This window comes from Calonectris borealis, chromosome 5 (assembly GCF_964195595.1).
Source record: "Calonectris borealis chromosome 5, bCalBor7.hap1.2, whole genome shotgun sequence".
Lineage (NCBI taxonomy): Eukaryota > Metazoa > Chordata > Aves > Procellariiformes > Procellariidae > Calonectris > Calonectris borealis.
The window spans coordinates 46538779-46561199 of record NC_134316.1 but is presented as its reverse complement, the minus strand read 5'-3'; positions in this window follow the sequence as shown (position 1 = coordinate 46561199).

Genomic DNA, 22421 nt, shown 5'->3' with positions numbered 1-22421 from the left:
AGGGCCAAGCGCCGAAGCGGCCACCGATCACATGGGGCTTAGCCACTGAAGTAGCCAGGACCCAAGGCTAATGCTGGCCCTCACGGTCTCTTGGCAGCCCCTTCTCAGCCCCACCAACACCAGGGCTCTGTCTCTGTTCTCCCACTTACCCTCAACATATCCCTTACCCTCATCAGAGCCAAGCTCCGAAGCAACCACTCTTCATTTGGGGCTTAGGCACTGAAGTCGCCAGGATCAAGGTTGATGCTGGCCCTCACGATCACTTCGCAGCCCTTTCTAAGCCGCACCAAGGCCGGGGCTCTGTCTCTGTTTTCCCAGCTAACGTCAATCTAGCCCTGACCCTCACCAGGGCCAAGCGCCGAAGCGGTCACCCTCCACGTGGAACTTGGCACTGAGGTAGTCAGGAATCAAGGTTGATGCTGGCCCTCACCTTCGCTTGGCAAACCCACCAACACCGGCGCTCTGTGCCTGTTCTCCCAGTTATTCTCGACATATCCCTGACCCTCATCAGGGCCAAGCTCCGAAGCGACCGCCCACCACGTGGAGCATGGCACTAAGGTAACCAGAAATCCAGGTTGATGCTGGCCCTCACCTTCCCTTGGTAGCCCCACCAAAACCCGGGCTCTGTCTCTGTTCTCCCACTTTTTCCTCGACATATCCCTTACCCTCATCAGAGCCAAGCTTCCGAAGCGGCCACATAGGGTTTGGCACTGAATAGCAAGGACTCGCGGATGATGCTGACCTCACCTTCCTTGGCAGCCTCAACAACAAGGGGCTCTGGGCTCTGTGCCTCTTCTCCCTCCGAACCTCAACCTAGCCCTGACCCTCATCCGTGCCAAGCTCCAAGGCAACCAATCTTCATGTGGGGCTTAGACACTGAAGTAGCCAGGAATCAAGGTTGATGCTGGACCTCACGATCACTTCGCAGCCCTTTCCAAGCCGCACCAATGCCGGGGCTCTGTCTCTTTTCTCCCTCCTAACCTCAACGTAGCCCTGACACTCACCAGGGCCAAGCTCCTAAGCGCTCACGGACCACATGGGGCTAGGCACTGAAGTAGCCAGGAACCAAGGCTGATGCTGGCCCTCACGGTCTCTTGGCAGCCCCTTCTCAGACCCACCAATACCGGGGCTCTGTGTCTGTTCTCCCACTTACCTTCGACATATCCCTGACCCTCATCGGAACCAAGCTCCGAAGAGGCCACACTGAACTTGGGGCTCATGCACTGACGTAGCCAGGAACCAAGGCTGATGCTAGCCCTCACGGTCTCTTGGCAGCCCCGTCTCAGCTCCACCAACACCGTGGCTCTGTGCCTGTTCTCCCACCTAACCTCAACCTAGCCCTGACCCTCATCAGGGCCAAGCTCCGAAGCGGCCACCCTCCACATGGGGCTTGGCACTATGGTAACCAGAAATCCAGGTTGATGCTGGCCCTCACCTTCCCTTGATAGGCGCACAAAAACCGGGGCTCTGTCTCTGTTCTCCCACTTACTCTCGACATATCCCTTTCCCTCGTCAGGGCAAAGCTCCGAAGTGGCCACCCTCCCCATGGGGCTTGGCACTGAGGTAGCCAGGAATCAAGTTTGATGCTGGCCCTCACCTTCTCTTGGCGGCCCCACCAAAACCGGGGCTCTGTGTCTCTTCTCTCAACTAACCTCGACCTAGCACTTACCCGCTTCAGAGACAAGCTCCGAAGCAACAGCCCTCCTCATGGGGCTTTGGCACTGAGGTAGCCAAGAATCAAGGCTGATGCTGGCCCTCACGATCTCTTGGAGGCCCCTTCTCAGCCCTACCAATACCGGGGCTCTCTGTCAGTTCTCTCAGCTAACCTCGACGTATTCCTTACTCTCATCAAAGCCAAGCTCCAAGGCGACCACCCACCACGTGGGCCTTAGGCACTGAGGTAGCCAGGAATCAAGGTTCATGCTGGCCCTCACCTTTTCTTGGCAGCCCATCCTCAGCCCCACCAACACCTGCCCCCTTCCTTTTGGTCTCCCACCTAAACATCAACCAACATCTTACCTTCATCGGATCCAAGGTCTAAAACGTCTACCCACTAGATGGCGCTCCAACACAGATGGAACCAAGATTGGCTGTTCGTTGAACTCGCCTGCCCTGGCAGCCCTTTGAGGTCCCCACCAACACCAGGGCTCTCTGTCTGTTCTCCCAATTATCCTCGACACATCCCTTATCCTCATCAGAGCTAAGCTCCGAAGCAGCCACCCACCTCATGGGGCTCAAAGCACAGAAGTAGCCAGGAATCAAGGTTGACGCTGGCCCTCACGATCTCTTCGCTGGCCCACCAACACCGCGGCTCTGTGTCTCTGCTCGCACCTCACATCAACCTATCCCTTACCCTCACCTGAACCAACCTCCCTCCGAACCTCACGCTAGCCCTGACCCTCATCAGGGCCAAACTTCGGAGCGGCCACCCGACACATGAGCCTAAGCACTGACGTAGCCAGGAATCAAGGTTGATGCTGGCTCTCACCTTCCCTTGGCGGCCCCTTCTCAGTCCTACCAATACCGGGGCTCTGTGTCTGTTCTCTCAGCTAACCTCGACGTATCTCTTACCCTCATCAGAGCCAAGCTCCGAAGCGACCACCCACCACGTGGGCCTTAGGCACTGAGGTAGTCAGGAATCAAGGTTGATGCTGGCCCTCACCTTCCCTTGGCAACCCCACCAACACCGGCGCTCTGTGTCTGTTCTCCCAGTTATCCTCGACATATCCCTTACCCTCATCAGAGCCAAGCTTCCGAAGCGGCCACATAGGGTTTGGCACTGAATAGCAAGGACTCGCGGATGATGCTGACCTCACCTTCCTTGGCAACCTCACAAACACCGGGGCTCTGTGCCTCTTCTCCCACCTAACCTCAACCTAGCCCTGACCCGCACCAGGGCCAAGATCCAAAGCGGCCACCCTCCACGTGGAGCTTGGCACTGAGGTAGTCAGGAATCAAGGTTGGTGCTGGCCTTCGCGATCTCTTGGCAGCCCCGTCAATAATGGCGCTCTGTGTCTCTGCTCGCACCTAACAGCGACCTATCCCTTACCCTCATCCGTGCCAAGCTCCGAGGCGACCACTCTTCATGTGGGGCTTAGGCACTGAGGTAGCCAAGAATCAAGGTTGATGTTGGCCCTCACGATCACTTCGCAGCCCCTTCTCAGCCGCACCAATGCCGGGGCTCTGTCTCTGTTCTCCCTCCTAACCTCAACCTAGCCCTGACCCTCATCAGGGCCAAGCTCCGAAGCGACCACCGTCCACGTGGAGCATGGCACTAAGGTAACCAGAAATCCAGGTTGATGCTGGCCCTCACCTTCCCTTGGTAGCCCCACCAAAACCGGAGCTCTGTGTCTGTTCTCCCACTTATCCTCGACATATCCCTCACCCTCATAAGGGCCAAACTCCGAAGCGGCCACCCTCCACGTGGAGCTTGGCACTGAGATAGCCAGGAATAGCTGATGCTGCCCTCACCTTCCGTTTGCAGTCCCTAGGCAGCCCCACCAACACCGGGGCTCTGCGTCTGTTCTCCCTCCTAACCTCAATCTAGCCCTGACACTAATCAGGGCCAAGCGCCGAAGCGGCCACCGATCACATGGGGCTTAGCCACTGAAGTAGCCAGGACCCAAGGCTAATGCTGGCCCTCACGGTCTCTTGGCAGCCCCTTCTCAGCCCCACCAACACCAGGGCTCTGTCTCTGTTCTCCCACTTACCCTCAACCTATCCCTTACCCTCATCAGAGCCAAGCTCCGAAGCAACCACTCTTCATTTGGGGCTTAGGCACTGAAGTCGCCAGGATCAAGGTTGATGCTGGCCCTCACGATCACTTCGCAGCCCTTTCTAAGCCGCACCAAGGCCGGGGCTCTGTCTCTGTTTTCCCAGCTAACGTCAATCTAGCCCTGACCCTCACCAGGGCCAAGCGCCGAAGCGGTCACCCTCCACGTGGAACTTGGCACTGAGGTAGTCAGGAATCAAGGTTGATGCTGGCCCTCACCTTCGCTTGGCAAACCCACCAACACCGGCGCTCTGTGCCTGTTCTCCCAGTTATTCTCGACATATCCCTGACCCTCATCAGGGCCAAGCTCCGAAGCGACCGCCCACCACGTGGAGCATGGCACTAAGGTAACCAGAAATCCAGGTTGATGCTGGCCCTCACCTTCCCTTGGTAGCCCCACCAAAACCCGGGCTCTGTCTCTGTTCTCCCACTTTTTCCTCGACATATCCCTTACCCTCATCAGAGCCAAGCTTCCGAAGCGGCCACATAGGGTTTGACACTGAATAGCAAGGACTCGCGGATGATGCTGACCTCACCTTCCTTGGCAGCCTCAACAACAAGGGGCTCTGGGCTCTGTGCCTCTTCTCCCTCCGAACCTCAACCTAGCCCTGACCCTCATCCGTGCCAAGCTCCAAGGCAACCAATCTTCATGTGGGGCTTAGACACTGAAGTAGCCAGGAATCAAGGTTGATGCTGGACCTCACGATCACTTCGCAGCCCTTTCCAAGCCGCACCAATGCCGGGGCTCTGTCTCTTTTCTCCCTCCTAACCTCAACGTAGCCCTGACACTCACCAGGGCCAAGCTCCTAAGCGCTCACGGACCACATGGGGCTAGGCACTGAAGTAGCCAGAAACCAAGGCTGATGCTGGCCCTCACGGTCTCTTGGCAGCCCCTTCTCAGACCCACCAATACCGGGGCTCTGTGTCTGTTCTCCCACTTACCTTCGACATATCCCTGACCCTCATCGGAACCAAGCTCCGAAGAGGCCACACTGAACTTGGGGCTCATGCACTGACGTAGCCAGGAACCAAGGCTGATGCTAGCCCTCACGGTCTCTTGGCAGCCCCGTCTCAGCCCCACCAACACCGTGGCTCTGTGCCTGTTCTCCCACCTAACCTCAACCTAGCCCTGACCCTCATCAGGGCCAAGCTCCGAAGCGGCCACCCTCCACATGGGGCTTGGCACTATGGTAACCAGAAATCCAGGTTGATGCTGGCCCTCACCGTCCCTTGATAGGCGCACAAAAACCGGGGCTCTGTCTCTGTTCTCCCACTTACTCTCGACATATCCCTTTCCCTCGTCAGGGCAAAGCTCCGAAGTGGCCACCCTCCCCATGGGGCTTGGCACTGAGGTAGCCAGGAATCAAGTTTGATGCTGGCCCTCACCTTCTCTTGGCGGCCCCACCAAAACCGGGGCTCTGTGTCTCTTCTCTCAACTAACCTCGACCTAGCACTTACCCGCTTCAGAGACAAGCTCCGAAGCAACAGCCCTCCTCATGGGGCTTTGGCACTGAGGTAGCCAAGAATCAAGGCTGATGCTGGCCCTCACGATCTCTTGGAGGCCCCTTCTCAGCCCTACCAATACCGGGGCTCTCTGTCAGTTCTCTCAGCTAACCTCGACGTATTCCTTACTCTCATCAAAGCCAAGCTCCAAGGCGACCACCCACCACGTGGGCCTTAGGCACTGAGGTAGCCAGGAATCAAGGTTCATGCTGGCCCTCACCTTTTCTTGGCAGCCCATCCTCAGCCCCACCAACACCTGCCCCCTTCCTTTTGGTCTCCCACCTAAACATCAACCATCTTACCTTCATCGGATCCAGGGTCTAAAACGTCTACCCACTAGATGGCGCTCCAACACAGATGGAACCAAGATTGGCTGTTCGTTGAACTCGCCTGCCCTGGCAGCCCTTTGAGGTCCCCACCAACACCAGGGCTCTCTGTCTGTTCTCCCAATTATCCTCGACACATCCCTTATCCTCATCAGAGCTAAGCTCCGAAGCAGCCACCCACCTCATGGGGCTCAAAGCACAGAAGTAGCCAGGAATCAAGGTTGACGCTGGCCCTCACGATCTCTTCGCTGGCCCACCAACACCGCGGCTCTGTGTCTCTGCTCGCACCTCACATCAACCTATCCCTTACCCTCACCTGAACCAACCTCCCTCCGAACCTCACGCTAGCCCTGACCCTCATCAGGGCCAAACTTCGGAGCGGCCACCCGACACATGAGCCTAAGCACTGACGTAGCCAGGAATCAAGGTTGATGCTGGCTCTCACCTTCCCTTGGCGGCCCCTTCTCAGTCCTACCAATACCGGGGCTCTGTGTCTGTTCTCTCAGCTAACCTCGACGTATCTCTTACCCTCATCAGAGCCAAGCTCCGAAGCGACCACCCACCACGTGGGCCTTAGGCACTGAGGTAGTCAGGAATCAAGGTTGATGCTGGCCCTCACCTTCCCTTGGCAACCCCACCAACACCAGCGCTCTGTGTCTGTTCTCCCAGTTATCCTCGACATATCCCTTACCCTCATCAGAGCCAAGCTTCCGAAGCGGCCACATAGGGTTTGGCACTGAATAGCAAGGACTCGCGGATGATGCTGACCTCACCTTCCTTGGCAACCTCACAAACACCGGGGCTCTGTGCCTCTTCTCGCTCCGAACCTCAACCTAGCCCTGACCCTCATCCGTGCCAAGCTCCAAGGCAACCAATCTTCATGTGGGGCTTGGGCACTGAAGTAGCCAGGAATCAAGGTTGATGCTGGACCTCACGATCACTTCGCAGCCCTTTCCAAGCCGCACCAATGCCGGGGCTCTGTCTCTTTTCTCCCTCCTAACCTCAACGTAGCCCTGACACTCACCAGGGCCAAGCTCCTAAGCGCTCACGGACCACATGGGGCTAGGCACTGAAGTAGCCAGGAACCAAGGCTGATGCTGGCCCTGACGGTCTCTTGGCAGCCCCTTCTCAGACCCACCAATACCGGGGCTCTGTCTCTGTTCTCCCACTTACCTTCGACATATCCCTGACCCTCATCGGAACCAAGCTCCGAAGAGGCCACACTGAACTTGGGGCTCATGCACTGACGTAGCCAGGAACCAAGGCTGATGCTAGCCCTCACGGTCTCTTGGCAGCCCCGTCTCAGCCCCACCAACACCGTGGCTCTGTGCCTGTTCTCCCACCTAACCTCAACCTAGCCCTGACCCTCATCAGGGCCAAGCTCCGAAGCGGCCACCCTCCACATGGGGCTTGGCACTATGGTAACCAGAAATCCAGGTTGATGCTGGCCCTCACCTTCTCTTGGCGGCCCCACCAAAACCGGGGCTCTGTGTCTCTTCTCTCAACTAACCTCGACCTAGCACTTACCCGCTTCAGAGACAAGCTCCGAAGCAACAGCCCTCCTCATGGGGCTTTGGCACTGAGGTAGCCAAGAATCAAGGCTGATGCTGGCCCTCACGATCTCTTGGAGGCCCCTTCTCAGCCCTACCAATACCGGGGCTCTCTGTCAGTTCTCTCAGCTAACCTCGACGTATTCCTTACTCTCATCAGAGCCAAGCTCCAAGGCGACCACCCACCACGTGGGCCTTAGGCACTGAGGTAGCCAGGAATCAAGGTTCATGCTGGCCCTCACCTTTTCTTGGCAGCCCATCCTCAGCCCCACCAACACCTGCCCCCTTCCTTTTGGTCTCCCACCTAAACATCAACCAACATCTTACCTTCATCGGATCCAAGGTCTAAAACGTCTACCCACTAGATGGCGCTCCAACACAGATGGAACCAAGATTGGCTGTTCGTTGAACTCGCCTGCCCTGGCAGCCCTTTGAGGTCCCCACCAACACCAGGGCTCTCTGTCTGTTCTCCCAATTATCCTCGACACATCCCTTATCCTCATCAGAGCTAAGCTCCGAAGCAGCCACCCACCTCATGGGGCTCAAAGCACAGAAGTAGCCAGGAATCAAGGTTGACGCTGGCCCTCACGATCTCTTCGCTGGCCCACCAACACCGCGGCTCTGTGTCTCTGCTCGCACCTCACATCAACCTATCCCTTACCCTCACCTGAACCAACCTCCCTCCGAACCTCACGCTAGCCCTGACCCTCATCAGGGCCAAACTTCGGAGCGGCCACCCGACACATGAGCCTAAGCACTGACGTAGCCAGGAATCAAGGTTGATGCTGGCTCTCACCTTCCCTTGGCGGCCCCTTCTCAGTCCTACCAATACCGGGGCTCTGTGTCTGTTCTCTCAGCTAACCTCGACGTATCTCTTACCCTCATCAGAGCCAAGCTCCGAAGCGACCACCCACCACGTGGGCCTTAGGCACTGAGGTAGTCAGGAATCAAGGCTGATGCTGGCCCTCACCTTCCCTTGGCAACCCCACCAACACCGGCGCTCTGTGTCTGTTCTCCCAGTTATCCTCGACATATCCCTTACCCTCATCAGAGCCAAGCTTCCGAAGCGGCCACATAGGGTTTGGCACTGAATAGCAAGGACTCGCGGATGATGCTGACCTCACCTTCCTTGGCAACCTCACAAACACCGGGGCTCTGTGCCTCTTCTCCCACCTAACCTCAACCTAGCCCTGACCCACACCAGGGCCAAGATCCAAAGCGGCCACCCTCCACGTGGAGCTTGGCACTGAGGTAGTCAGGAATCAAGGTTGGTGCTGGCCTTCGCGATCTCTTGGCAGCCCCGTCAATAATGGCGCTCTGTGTCTCTGCTCGCACCTAACAGCGACCTATCCCTTACCCTCATCCGTGCCAAGCTCCGAGGCGACCACTCTTCATGTGGGGCTTAGGCACTGAGGTAGCCAAGAATCAAGGTTGATGTTGGCCCTCACGATCACTTCGCAGCCCCTTCTCAGCCGCACCAATGCCGGGGCTCTGTCTCTGTTCTCCCTCCTAACCTCAACCTAGCCCTGACCCTCATCAGGGCCAAGCTCCGAAGCGACCACCGTCCACGTGGAGCATGGCACTAAGGTAACCAGAAATCCAGGTTGATGCTGGCCCTCACCTTCCCTTGGTAGCCCCACCAAAACCGGAGCTCTGTGTCTGTTCTCCCACTTATCCTCGACATATCCCTCACCCTCATAAGGGCCAAACTCCGAAGCGGCCACCCTCCACGTGGAGCTTGGCACTGAGATAGCCAGGAATAGCTGATGCTGCCCTCACCTTCCGTTTGCAGTCCCTAGGCAGCCCCACCAACACCGGGGCTCTGCGTCTGTTCTCCCTCCTAACCTCAATCTAGCCCTGACACTAATCAGGGCCAAGCGCCGAAGCGGCCACCGATCACATGGGGCTTAGCCACTGAAGTAGCCAGGACCCAAGGCTAATGCTGGCCCTCACGGTCTCTTGGCAGCCCCTTCTCAGCCCCACCAACACCAGGGCTCTGTCTCTGTTCTCCCACTTACCCTCAACCTATCCCTTACCCTCATCAGAGCCAAGCTCCGAAGCAACCACTCTTCATTTGGGGCTTAGGCACTGAAGTCGCCAGGATCAAGGTTGATGCTGGCCCTCACGATCACTTCGCAGCCCTTTCTAAGCCGCACCAAGGCCGGGGCTCTGTCTCTGTTTTCCCAGCTAACGTCAATCTAGCCCTGACCCTCACCAGGGCCAAGCGCCGAAGCGGTCACCCTCCACGTGGAACTTGGCACTGAGGTAGTCAGGAATCAAGGTTGATGCTGGCCCTCACCTTCGCTTGGCAAACCCACCAACACCGGCGCTCTGTGCCTGTTCTCCCAGTTATTCTCGACATATCCCTGACCCTCATCAGGGCCAAGCTCCGAAGCGACCGCCCACCACGTGGAGCATGGCACTAAGGTAACCAGAAATCCAGGTTGATGCTGGCCCTCACCTTCCCTTGGTAGCCCCACCAAAACCGGGGCTCTGTCTCTGTTCTCCCACTTTTTCCTCGACATATCCCTTACCCTCATCAGAGCCAAGCTTCCGAAGCGGCCACATAGGGTTTGACACTGAATAGCAAGGACTCGCGGATGATGCTGACCTCACCTTCCTTGGCAGCCTCAACAACAAGGGGCTCTGGGCTCTGTGCCTCTTCTCCCTCCGAACCTCAACCTAGCCCTGACCCTCATCCGTGCCAAGCTCCAAGGCAACCAATCTTCATGTGGGGCTTAGACACTGAAGTAGCCAGGAATCAAGGTTGATGCTGGACCTCACGATCACTTCGCAGCCCTTTCCAAGCCGCACCAATGCCGGGGCTCTGTCTCTTTTCTCCCTCCTAACCTCAACGTAGCCCTGACACTCACCAGGGCCAAGCTCCTAAGCGCTCACGGACCACATGGGGCTAGGCACTGAAGTAGCCAGGAACCAAGGCTGATGCTGGCCCTCACGGTCTCTTGGCAGCCCCTTCTCAGACCCACCAATACCGGGGCTCTGTGTCTGTTCTCCCACTTACCTTCGACATATCCCTGACCCTCATCGGAACCAAGCTCCGAAGAGGCCACACTGAACTTGGGGCTCATGCACTGACGTAGCCAGGAACCAAGGCTGATGCTAGCCCTCACGGTCTCTTGGCAGCCCCGTCTCAGCCCCACCAACACCGTGGCTCTGTGCCTGTTCTCCCACCTAACCTCAACCTAGCCCTGACCCTCATCAGGGCCAAGCTCCGAAGCGGCCACCCTCCACATGGGGCTTGGCACTATGGTAACCAGAAATCCAGGTTGATGCTGGCCCTCACCTTCTCTTGGCGGCCCCACCAAAACCGGGGCTCTGTGTCTCTTCTCTCAACTAACCTCGACCTAGCACTTACCCGCTTCAGAGACAAGCTCCGAAGCAACAGCCCTCCTCATGGGGCTTTGGCACTGAGGTAGCCAAGAATCAAGGCTGATGCTGGCCCTCACGATCTCTTGGAGGCCCCTTCTCAGCCCTACCAATACCGGGGCTCTCTGTCAGTTCTCTCAGCTAACCTCGACGTATTCCTTACTCTCATCAGAGCCAAGCTCCAAGGCGACCACCCACCACGTGGGCCTTAGGCACTGAGGTAGCCAGGAATCAAGGTTCATGCTGGCCCTCACCTTTTCTTGGCAGCCCATCCTCAGCCCCACCAACACCTGCCCCCTTCCTTTTGGTCTCCCACCTAAACATCAACCAACATCTTACCTTCATCGGATCCAAGGTCTAAAACGTCTACCCACTAGATGGCGCTCCAACACAGATGGAACCAAGATTGGCTGTTCGTTGAACTCGCCTGCCCTGGCAGCCCTTTGAGGTCCCCACCAACACCAGGGCTCTCTGTCTGTTCTCCCAATTATCCTCGACACATCCCTTATCCTCATCAGAGCTAAGCTCCGAAGCAGCCACCCACCTCATGGGGCTCAAAGCACAGAAGTAGCCAGGAATCAAGGTTGACGCTGGCCCTCACGATCTCTTCGCTGGCCCACCAACACCGCGGCTCTGTGTCTCTGCTCGCACCTCACATCAACCTATCCCTTACCCTCACCTGAACCAACCTCCCTCCGAACCTCACGCTAGCCCTGACCCTCATCAGGGCCAAACTTCGGAGCGGCCACCCGACACATGAGCCTAAGCACTGACGTAGCCAGGAATCAAGGTTGATGCTGGCTCTCACCTTCCCTTGGCGGCCCCTTCTCAGTCCTACCAATACCGGGGCTCTGTGTCTGTTCTCTCAGCTAACCTCGACGTATCTCTTACCCTCATCAGAGCCAAGCTCCGAAGCGACCACCCACCACGTGGGCCTTAGGCACTGAGGTAGTCAGGAATCAAGGCTGATGCTGGCCCTCACCTTCCCTTGGCAACCCCACCAACACCGGCGCTCTGTGTCTGTTCTCCCAGTTATCCTCGACATATCCCTTACCCTCATCAGAGCCAAGCTTCCGAAGCGGCCACATAGGGTTTGGCACTGAATAGCAAGGACTCGCGGATGATGCTGACCTCACCTTCCTTGGCAACCTCACAAACACCGGGGCTCTGTGCCTCTTCTCCCACCTAACCTCAACCTAGCCCTGACCCGCACCAGGGCCAAGATCCAAAGCGGCCACCCTCCACGTGGAGCTTGGCACTGAGGTAGTCAGGAATCAAGGTTGGTGCTGGCCTTCGCGATCTCTTGGCAGCCCCGTCAATAATGGCGCTCTGTGTCTCTGCTCGCACCTAACAGCGACCTATCCCTTACCCTCATCCGTGCCAAGCTCCGAGGCGACCACTCTTCATGTGGGGCTTAGGCACTGAGGTAGCCAAGAATCAAGGTTGATGTTGGCCCTCACGATCACTTCGCAGCCCCTTCTCAGCCGCACCAATGCCGGGGCTCTGTCTCTGTTCTCCCTCCTAACCTCAACCTAGCCCTGACCCTCATCAGGGCCAAGCTCCGAAGCGACCACCGTCCACGTGGAGCATGGCACTAAGGTAACCAGAAATCCAGGTTGATGCTGGCCCTCACCTTCCCTTGGTAGCCCCACCAAAACCGGGGCTCTGTGTCTGTTCTCCCACTTATCCTCGACATATCCCTCACCCTCATAAGGGCCAAACTCCGAAGCGGCCACCCTCCACGTGGAGCTTGGCACTGAGATAGCCAGGAATAGCTGATGCTGCCCTCACCTTCCGTTTGCAGTCCCTAGGCAGCCCCACCAACACCGGGGCTCTGCGTCTGTTCTCCCTCCTAACCTCAATCTAGCCCTGACACTAATCAGGGCCAAGCGCCGAAGCGGCCACCGATCACATGGGGCTTAGCCACTGAAGTAGCCAGGACCCAAGGCTAATGCTGGCCCTCACGGTCTCTTGGCAGCCCCTTCTCAGCCCCACCAACACCAGGGCTCTGTCTCTGTTCTCCCACTTACCCTCAACATATCCCTTACCCTCATCAGAGCCAAGCTCCGAAGCAACCACTCTTCATTTGGGGCTTAGGCACTGAAGTCGCCAGGATCAAGGTTGATGCTGGCCCTCACGATCACTTCGCAGCCCTTTCTAAGCCGCACCAAGGCCGGGGCTCTGTCTCTGTTTTCCCAGCTAACGTCAATCTAGCCCTGACCCTCACCAGGGCCAAGCGCCGAAGCGGTCACCCTCCACGTGGAACTTGGCACTGAGGTAGTCAGGAATCAAGGTTGATGCTGGCCCTCACCTTCGCTTGGCAAACCCACCAACACCGGCGCTCTGTGCCTGTTCTCCCAGTTATTCTCGACATATCCCTGACCCTCATCAGGGCCAAGCTCCGAAGCGACCGCCCACCACGTGGAGCATGGCACTAAGGTAACCAGAAATCCAGGTTGATGCTGGCCCTCACCTTCCCTTGGTAGCCCCACCAAAACCGGGGCTCTGTCTCTGTTCTCCCACTTTTTCCTCGACATATCCCTTACCCTCATCAGAGCCAAGCTTCCGAAGCGGCCACATAGGGTTTGACACTGAATAGCAAGGACTCGCGGATGATGCTGACCTCACCTTCCTTGGCAGCCTCAACAACAAGGGGCTCTGGGCTCTGTGCCTCTTCTCCCTCCGAACCTCAACCTAGCCCTGACCCTCATCCGTGCCAAGCTCCAAGGCAACCAATCTTCATGTGGGGCTTAGACACTGAAGTAGCCAGGAATCAAGGTTGATGCTGGACCTCACGATCACTTCGCAGCCCTTTCCAAGCCGCACCAATGCCGGGGCTCTGTCTCTTTTCTCCCTCCTAACCTCAACGTAGCCCTGACACTCACCAGGGCCAAGCTCCTAAGCGCTCACGGACCACATGGGGCTAGGCACTGAAGTAGCCAGGAACCAAGGCTGATGCTGGCCCTCACGGTCTCTTGGCAGCCCCTTCTCAGACCCACCAATACCGGGGCTCTGTGTCTGTTCTCCCACTTACCTTCGACATATCCCTGACCCTCATCGGAACCAAGCTCCGAAGAGGCCACACTGAACTTGGGGCTCATGCACTGACGTAGCCAGGAACCAAGGCTGATGCTAGCCCTCACGGTCTCTTGGCAGCCCCGTCTCAGCCCCACCAACACCGTGGCTCTGTGCCTGTTCTCCCACCTAACCTCAACCTAGCCCTGACCCTCATCAGGGCCAAGCTCCGAAGCGGCCACCCTCCACATGGGGCTTGGCACTATGGTAACCAGAAATCCAGGTTGATGCTGGCCCTCACCTTCTCTTGGCGGCCCCACCAAAACCGGGGCTCTGTGTCTCTTCTCTCAACTAACCTCGACCTAGCACTTACCCGCTTCAGAGACAAGCTCCGAAGCAACAGCCCTCCTCATGGGGCTTTGGCACTGAGGTAGCCAAGAATCAAGGCTGATGCTGGCCCTCACGATCTCTTGGAGGCCCCTTCTCAGCCCTACCAATACCGGGGCTCTCTGTCAGTTCTCTCAGCTAACCTCGACGTATTCCTTACTCTCATCAGAGCCAAGCTCCAAGGCGACCACCCACCACGTGGGCCTTAGGCACTGAGGTAGCCAGGAATCAAGGTTCATGCTGGCCCTCACCTTTTCTTGGCAGCCCATCCTCAGCCCCACCAACACCTGCCCCCTTCCTTTTGGTCTCCCACCTAAACATCAACCAACATCTTACCTTCATCGGATCCAAGGTCTAAAACGTCTACCCACTAGATGGCGCTCCAACACAGATGGAACCAAGATTGGCTGTTCGTTGAACTCGCCTGCCCTGGCAGCCCTTTGAGGTCCCCACCAACACCAGGGCTCTCTGTCTGTTCTCCCAATTATCCTCGACACATCCCTTATCCTCATCAGAGCTAAGCTCCGAAGCAGCCACCCACCTCATGGGGCTCAAAGCACAGAAGTAGCCAGGAATCAAGGTTGACGCTGGCCCTCACGATCTCTTCGCTGGCCCACCAACACCGCGGCTCTGTGTCTCTGCTCGCACCTCACATCAACCTATCCCTTACCCTCACCTGAACCAACCTCCCTCCGAACCTCACGCTAGCCCTGACCCTCATCAGGGCCAAACTTCGGAGCGGCCACCCGACACATGAGCCTAAGCACTGACGTAGCCAGGAATCAAGGTTGATGCTGGCTCTCACCTTCCCTTGGCGGCCCCTTCTCAGTCCTACCAATACCGGGGCTCTGTGTCTGTTCTCTCAGCTAACCTCGACGTATCTCTTACCCTCATCAGAGCCAAGCTCCGAAGCGACCACCCACCACGTGGGCCTTAGGCACTGAGGTAGTCAGGAATCAAGGTTGATGCTGGCCCTCACCTTCCCTTGGCAACCCCACCAACACCGGCGCTCTGTGTCTGTTCTCCCAGTTATCCTCGACATATCCCTTACCCTCATCAGAGCCAAGCTTCCGAAGCGGCCACATAGGGTTTGGCACTGAATAGCAAGGACTCGCGGATGATGCTGACCTCACCTTCCTTGGCAACCTCACAAACACCGGGGCTCTGTGCCTCTTCTCCCACCTAACCTCAACCTAGCCCTGACCCGCACCAGGGCCAAGATCCAAAGCGGCCACCCTCCACGTGGAGCTTGGCACTGAGGTAGTCAGGAATCAAGGTTGGTGCTGGCCTTCGCGATCTCTTGGCAGCCCCGTCAATAATGGCGCTCTGTGTCTCTGCTCGCACCTAACAGCGACCTATCCCTTACCCTCATCCGTGCCAAGCTCCGAGGCGACCACTCTTCATGTGGGGCTTAGGCACTGAGGTAGCCAAGAATCAAGGTTGATGTTGGCCCTCACGATCACTTCGCAGCCCCTTCTCAGCCGCACCAATGCCGGGGCTCTGTCTCTGTTCTCCCTCCTAACCTCAACCTAGCCCTGACCCTCATCAGGGCCAAGCTCCGAAGCGACCACCGTCCACGTGGAGCATGGCACTAAGGTAACCAGAAATCCAGGTTGATGCTGGCCCTCACCTTCCCTTGGTAGCCCCACCAAAACCGGAGCTCTGTGTCTGTTCTCCCACTTATCCTCGACATATCCCTCACCCTCATAAGGGCCAAACTCCGAAGCGGCCACCCTCCACGTGGAGCTTGGCACTGAGATAGCCAGGAATAGCTGATGCTGCCCTCACCTTCCGTTTGCAGTCCCTAGGCAGCCCCACCAACACCGGGGCTCTGCGTCTGTTCTCCCTCCTAACCTCAATCTAGCCCTGACACTAATCAGGGCCAAGCGCCGAAGCGGCCACCGATCACATGGGGCTTAGCCACTGAAGTAGCCAGGACCCAAGGCTAATGCTGGCCCTCACGGTCTCTTGGCAGCCCCTTCTCAGCCCCACCAACACCAGGGCTCTGTCTCTGTTCTCCCACTTACCCTCAACATATCCCTTACCCTCATCAGAGCCAAGCTCCGAAGCAACCACTCTTCATTTGGGGCTTAGGCACTGAAGTCGCCAGGATCAAGGTTGATGCTGGCCCTCACGATCACTTCGCAGCCCTTTCTAAGCCGCACCAAGGCCGGGGCTCTGTCTCTGTTTTCCCAGCTAACGTCAATCTAGCCCTGACCCTCACCAGGGCCAAGCGCCGAAGCGGTCACCCTCCACGTGGAACTTGGCACTGAGGTAGTCAGGAATCAAGGTTGATGCTGGCCCTCACCTTCGCTTGGCAAACCCACCAACACCGGCGCTCTGTGCCTGTTCTCCCAGTTATTCTCGACATATCCCTGACCCTCATCAGGGCCAAGCTCCGAAGCGACCGCCCACCACGTGGAGCATGGCACTAAGGTAACCAGAAATCCAGGTTGATGCTGGCCCTCACCTTCCCTTGGTAGCCCCACCAAAACCGGGGCTCTGTCTCTGTTCTCCCACTTTTTCCTCGACATATCCCTTACCCTCATCAGAGCCAAGCTTCCGAAGCGGCCACATAGGGTTTGACACTGAATAGCAAGGACTCGCGGATGATGCTGACCTCACCTTCCTTGGCAGCCTCAACAACAAGGGGCTCTGGGCTCTGTGCCTCTTCTCCCTCCGAACTTCAACCTAGCCCTGACCCTCATCCGTGCCAAGCTCCAAGGCAACCAATCTTCATGTGGGGCTTAGACACTGAAGTAGCCAGGAATCAAGGTTGATGCTGGACCTCACGATCACTTCGCAGCCCTTTCCAAGCCGCACCAATGCCGGGGCTCTGTCTCTTTTCTCCCTCCTAACCTCAACGTAGCCCTGACACTCACCAGGGCCAAGCTCCTAAGCGCTCACGGACCACATGGGGCTAGGCACTGAAGTAGCCAGGAACCAAGGCTGATGCTGGCCCTCACGGTCTCTTGGCAGCCCCTTCTCAGACCCACCAATACCGGGGCTCTGTGTCTGTTCTCCCACTTACCTTCGACATATCCCTGACCCTCATCGGAACCAAGCTCCGAAGAGGCCACACTGAACTTGGGGCTCATGCACTGACGTAGCCAGGAACCAAGGCTGATGCTAGCCCTCACGGTCTCTTGGCAGCCCCGTCTCAGCCCCACCAACACCGTGGCTCTGTGCCTGTTCTCCCACCTAACCTCAACCTAGCCCTGACCCTCATCAGGGCCAAGCTCCGAAGCGGCCACCCTCCACATGGGGCTTGGCACTATGGTAACCAGAAATCCAGGTTGATGCTGGCCCTCACCTTCTCTTGGCGGCCCCACCAAAACCGGGGCTCTGTGTCTCTTCTCTCAACTAACCTCGACCTAGCACTTACCCGCTTCAGAGACAAGCTCCGAAGCAACAGCCCTCCTCATGGGGCTTTGGCACTGAGGTAGCCAAGAATCAAGGCTGATGCTGGCCCTCACGATCTCTTGGAGGCCCCTTCTCAGCCCTACCAATACCGGGGCTCTCTGTCAGTTCTCTCAGCTAACCTCGACGTATTCCTTACTCTCATCAGAGCCAAGCTCCAAGGCGACCACCCACCACGTGGGCCTTAGGCACTGAGGTAGCCAGGAATCAAGGTTCATGCTGGCCCTCACCTTTTCTTGGCAGCCCATCCTCAGCCCCACCAACACCTGCCCCCTTCCTTTTGGTCTCCCACCTAAACATCAACCAACATCTTACCTTCATCGGATCCAAGGTCTAAAACGTCTACCCACTAGATGGCGCTCCAACACAGATGGAACCAAGATTGGCTGTTCGTTGAACTCGCCTGCCCTGGCAGCCCTTTGAGGTCCCCACCAACACCAGGGCTCTCTGTCTGTTCTCCCAATTATCCTCGACACATCCCTTATCCTCATCAGAGCTAAGCTCCGAAGCAGCCACCCACCTCATGGGGCTCAAAGCACAGAAGTAGCCAGGAATCAAGGTTGACGCTGGCCCTCACGATCTCTTCGCTGGCCCACCAACACCGCGGCTCTGTGTCTCTGCTCGCACCTCACATCAACCTATCCCTTACCCTCACCTGAACCAACCTCCCTCCGAACCTCACGCTAGCCCTGACCCTCATCAGGGCCAAACTTCGGAGCGGCCACCCGACACATGAGCCTAAGCACTGACGTAGCCAGGAATCAAGGTTGATGCTGGCTCTCACCTTCCCTTGGCGGCCCCTTCTCAGTCCTACCAATACCGGGGCTCTGTGTCTGTTCTCTCAGCTAACCTCGACGTATCTCTTACCCTCATCAGAGCCAAGCTCCGAAGCGACCACCCACCACGTGGGCCTTAGGCACTGAGGTAGTCAGGAATCAAGGCTGATGCTGGCCCTCACCTTCCCTTGGCAACCCCACCAACACCGGCGCTCTGTGTCTGTTCTCCCAGTTATCCTCGACATATCCCTTACCCTCATCAGAGCCAAGCTTCCGAAGCGGCCACATAGGGTTTGGCACTGAATAGCAAGGACTCGCGGATGATGCTGACCTCACCTTCCTTGGCAACCTCACAAACACCGGGGCTCTGTGCCTCTTCTCCCACCTAACCTCAACCTAGCCCTGACCCGCACCAGGGCCAAGATCCAAAGCGGCCACCCTCCACGTGGAGCTTGGCACTGAGGTAGTCAGGAATCAAGGTTGGTGCTGGCCTTCGCGATCTCTTGGCAGCCCCGTCAATAATGGCGCTCTGTGTCTCTGCTCGCACCTAACAGCGACCTATCCCTTACCCTCATCCGTGCCAAGCTCCGAGGCGACCACTCTTCATGTGGGGCTTAGGCACTGAGGTAGCCAAGAATCAAGGTTGATGTTGGCCCTCACGATCACTTCGCAGCCCCTTCTCAGCCGCACCAATGCCGGGGCTCTGTCTCTGTTCTCCCTCCTAACCTCAACCTAGCCCTGACCCTCATCAGGGCCAAGCTCCGAAGCGACCACCGTCCACGTGGAGCATGGCACTAAGGTAACCAGAAATCCAGGTTGATGCTGGCCCTCACCTTCCCTTGGTAGCCCCACCAAAACCGGGGCTCTGTGTCTGTTCTCCCACTTATCCTCGACATATCCCTCACCCTCATAAGGGCCAAACTCCGAAGCGGCCACCCTCCACGTGGAGCTTGGCACTGAGATAGCCAGGAATAGCTGATGCTGCCCTCACCTTCCGTTTGCAGTCCCTAGGCAGCCCCACCAACACCGGGGCTCTGCGTCTGTTCTCCCTCCTAACCTCAATCTAGCCCTGACACTAATCAGGGCCAAGCGCCGAAGCGGCCACCGATCACATGGGGCTTAGCCACTGAAGTAGCCAGGACCCAAGGCTAATGCTGGCCCTCACGGTCTCTTGGCAGCCCCTTCTCAGCCCCACCAACACCAGGGCTCTGTCTCTGTTCTCCCACTTACCCTCAACATATCCCTTACCCTCATCAGAGCCAAGCTCCGAAGCAACCACTCTTCATTTGGGGCTTAGGCACTGAAGTCGCCAGGATCAAGGTTGATGCTGGCCCTCACGATCACTTCGCAGCCCTTTCTAAGCCGCACCAAGGCCGGGGCTCTGTCTCTGTTTTCCCAGCTAACGTCAATCTAGCCCTGACCCTCACCAGGGCCAAGCGCCGAAGCGGTCACCCTCCACGTGGAACTTGGCACTGAGGTAGTCAGGAATCAAGGTTGATGCTGGCCCTCACCTTCGCTTGGCAAACCCACCAACACCGGCGCTCTGTGCCTGTTCTCCCAGTTATTCTCGACATATCCCTGACCCTCATCAGGGCCAAGCTCCGAAGCGACCGCCCACCACGTGGAGCATGGCACTAAGGTAACCAGAAATCCAGGTTGATGCTGGCCCTCACCTTCCCTTGGTAGCCCCACCAAAACCGGGGCTCTGTCTCTGTTCTCCCACTTTTTCCTCGACATATCCCTTACCCTCATCAGAGCCAAGCTTCCGAAGCGGCCACATAGGGTTTGACACTGAATAGCAAGGACTCGCGGATGATGCTGACCTCACCTTCCTTGGCAGCCTCAACAACAAGGGGCTCTGGGCTCTGTGCCTCTTCTCCCTCCGAACCTCAACCTAGCCCTGACCCTCATCCGTGCCAAGCTCCAAGGCAACCAATCTTCATGTGGGGCTTAGACACTGAAGTAGCCAGGAATCAAGGTTGATGCTGGACCTCACGATCACTTCGCAGCCCTTTCCAAGCCGCACCAATGCCGGGGCTCTGTCTCTTTTCTCCCTCCTAACCTCAACGTAGCCCTGACACTCACCAGGGCCAAGCTCCTAAGCGCTCACGGACCACATGGGGCTAGGCACTGAAGTAGCCAGGAACCAAGGCTGATGCTGGCCCTCACGGTCTCTTGGCAGCCCCTTCTCAGACCCACCAATACCGGGGCTCTGTGTCTGTTCTCCCACTTACCTTCGACATATCCCTGACCCTCATCGGAACCAAGCTCCGAAGAGGCCACACTGAACTTGGGGCTCATGCACTGACGTAGCCAGGAACCAAGGCTGATGCTAGCCCTCACGGTCTCTTGGCAGCCCCGTCTCAGCCCCACCAACACCGTGGCTCTGTGCCTGTTCTCCCACCTAACCTCAACCTAGCCCTGACCCTCATCAGGGCCAAGCTCCGAAGCGGCCACCCTCCACATGGGGCTTGGCACTATGGTAACCAGAAATCCAGGTTGATGCTGGCCCTCACCTTCTCTTGGCGGCCCCACCAAAACCGGGGCTCTGTGTCTCTTCTCTCAACTAACCTCGACCTAGCACTTACCCGCTTCAGAGACAAGCTCCGAAGCAACAGCCCTCCTCATGGGGCTTTGGCACTGAGGTAGCCAAGAATCAAGGCTGATGCTGGCCCTCACGATCTCTTGGAGGCCCCTTCTCAGCCCTACCAATACCGGGGCTCTCTGTCAGTTCTCTCAGCTAACCTCGACGTATTCCTTACTCTCATCAGAGCCAAGCTCCAAGGCGACCACCCACCACGTGGGCCTTAGGCACTGAGGTAGCCAGGAATCAAGGTTCATGCTGGCCCTCACCTTTTCTTGGCAGCCCATCCTCAGCCCCACCAACACCTGCCCCCTTCCTTTTGGTCTCCCACCTAAACATCAACCAACATCTTACCTTCATCGGATCCAAGGTCTAAAACGTCTACCCACTAGATGGCGCTCCAACACAGATGGAACCAAGATTGGCTGTTCGTTGAACTCGCCTGCCCTGGCAGCCCTTTGAGGTCCCCACCAACACCAGGGCTCTCTGTCTGTTCTCCCAATTATCCTCGACACATCCCTTATCCTCATCAGAGCTAAGCTCCGAAGCAGCCACCCACCTCATGGGGCTCAAAGCACAGAAGTAGCCAGGAATCAAGGTTGACGCTGGCCCTCACGATCTCTTCGCTGGCCCACCAACACCGCGGCTCTGTGTCTCTGCTCGCACCTCACATCAACCTATCCCTTACCCTCACCTGAACCAACCTCCCTCCGAACCTCACGCTAGCCCTGACCCTCATCAGGGCCAAACTTCGGAGCGGCCACCCGACACATGAGCCTAAGCACTGACGTAGCCAGGAATCAAGGTTGATGCTGGCTCTCACCTTCCCTTGGCGGCCCCTTCTCAGTCCTACCAATACCGGGGCTCTGTGTCTGTTCTCTCAGCTAACCTCGACGTATCTCTTACCCTCATCAGAGCCAAGCTCCGAAGCGACCACCCACCACGTGGGCCTTAGGCACTGAGGTAGTCAGGAATCAAGGTTGATGCTGGCCCTCACCTTCCCTTGGCAACCCCACCAACACCGGCGCTCTGTGTCTGTTCTCCCAGTTATCCTCGACATATCCCTTACCCTCATCAGAGCCAAGCTTCCGAAGCGGCCACATAGGGTTTGGCACTGAATAGCAAGGACTCGCGGATGATGCTGACCTCACCTTCCTTGGCAACCTCACAAACACCGGGGCTCTGTGCCTCTTCTCCCACCTAACCTCAACCTAGCCCTGACCCGCACCAGGGCCAAGATCCAAAGCGGCCACCCTCCACGTGGAGCTTGGCACTGAGGTAGTCAGGAATCAAGGTTGGTGCTGGCCTTCGCGATCTCTTGGCAGCCCCGTCAATAATGGCGCTCTGTGTCTCTGCTCGCACCTAACAGCGACCTATCCCTTACCCTCATCCGTGCCAAGCTCCGAGGCGACCACTCTTCATGTGGGGCTTAGGCACTGAGGTAGCCAAGAATCAAGGTTGATGTTGGCCCTCACGATCACTTCGCAGCCCCTTCTCAGCCGCACCAATGCCGGGGCTCTGTCTCTGTTCTCCCTCCTAACCTCAACCTAGCCCTGACCCTCATCAGGGCCAAGCTCCGAAGCGACCACCGTCCACGTGGAGCATGGCACTAAGGTAACCAGAAATCCAGGTTGATGCTGGCCCTCACCTTCCCTTGGTAGCCCCACCAAAACCGGAGCTCTGTGTCTGTTCTCCCACTTA